We start from the raw sequence: 1,589 nt of genomic DNA, 5'->3' as shown, positions 1-1,589 counted from the left end.
TCCCCCTCCTTCCCCATTCCCCCCCCTGCTCCACTGTGCCTGCATCCCACACCCCCTTCTCAGTCAAGCAGATTGACTCAGATTTCAATCCCTCGAAACATGTTGAGGGGGCTGGCTGGAAATGTGGGGCAAATTAAACCCCTAGTCTGTGCTCCCCCCACCCCACTGCCTGGGGGTGGACTGGGAGATTGTAAAATTGAGTACCTGCTACAACTTACTTTTCAATTATTGGGCAGGAATTTAGAAGGATATGTAATTCACCCTGTGACTGTTATTATTCTCTATAATATACTTGTATCTCACAGTATTGCATTAGAACTTGTATAAACTCAGCTTCACACAGTCTCTGTGTTTGTTTCATTCACTGTTGGGTGGAATGATCATGCAGTCAATGTTGATCTCTCACTGTCATCAAATCTCTACAATGTGGAAACAGTCTACACTGACCCTCCAAGGAGCATCCCACCCAGACCCACCCCAAACCTGTTACCCTGCACTTTCCATGGCCAATCCACCCTAACCGGCACAATTTGGACTGTGGGAGGAAACCGGAGCACCTGGAGGAAACCCACGCAGACACGGGGAGAATGTACAAACTCCACACAGTCAGTCACCCGAGTCTGGAATCGAACCTGGGTCCTTGGCGCTGTGAGGCAGCAGTGATAACCACTGAGCCACCCTGACACTGGCCCAGCTGGGGCTTTGCATATGATACCAAGTTTGAATCTTGAGGCAGTCCTCCAGAGAAACCACTGAAACCCAAGAAAAATGGAGTTAGCCCCCACAATATCAGCCGAGCAGAGCTGTAACCCCAGGCCATTCCGAGTATTACCAGTATAAAGCAGCTCCCTTTCACAGACAGAATCCCAATTCCCTGTTCTGAGGAAGGGTCACCGGACCCTGAACATTAACTCGGATTTCTCTGCACAGATGCCACTAGGTCCTGTTGACCTTTTCCAGCAACTTTGGAGTTTGATCCCAAGTCTGTGTTGCTTTTCACTACTTTCTCAGAGTAGACAGTGAAGATGGTTAAAATTGTTCAATGCAGGTTTCCCAGACATTACTCACTAACCATAGACTCCAAATCCCTAGAAGCCCGGACTCACATGGGCCTGTATATTTCCGGAAACATTCCTTTAAAAGATTTTCGGAAAATCATCTGTGGCACACCCTGGCTGATGGCCAGGAAATCCCAAAGCCGTGAATGTCATTGCCAATAAAATTCAAGGCATCAGTGGGAGGCAGAGGGATAAAAGGAGGAAAAGGATAGACCAGATCTAAAAGTCGAAGTTCTAACTTGGAGAAAGGCCAATTTTGACGGTATTAGGCGAGAACTTTCAAAACCTGATTGGGGGCAGATGTTCGCAGGTAAAGGGACGGCTGGAAAATGGGAAGCCTTCAGAAATGAGATAACAAGAGTCCAGAGAAAGTATATTCCTGTCAGGGTGAAAGGGAAGGTTGGTAGGTATAGGGAATGCTGGATGACTAAAGAAATTGAGGGTTTGGTTAAGAAAAAGAAGGAAGCATATGTCAGGCATAGACAGGATAGATCGAGTGAATCCTTAGAAGAGTATAAAGAGAGTAGGAGT

The sequence above is a fragment of the Chiloscyllium plagiosum genome, chromosome 31 (genome assembly GCF_004010195.1).
Source record: "Chiloscyllium plagiosum isolate BGI_BamShark_2017 chromosome 31, ASM401019v2, whole genome shotgun sequence".
Taxonomy (NCBI): Eukaryota; Metazoa; Chordata; class Chondrichthyes; order Orectolobiformes; family Hemiscylliidae; genus Chiloscyllium; species Chiloscyllium plagiosum.
This window is presented reverse-complemented; position numbering follows the sequence as displayed.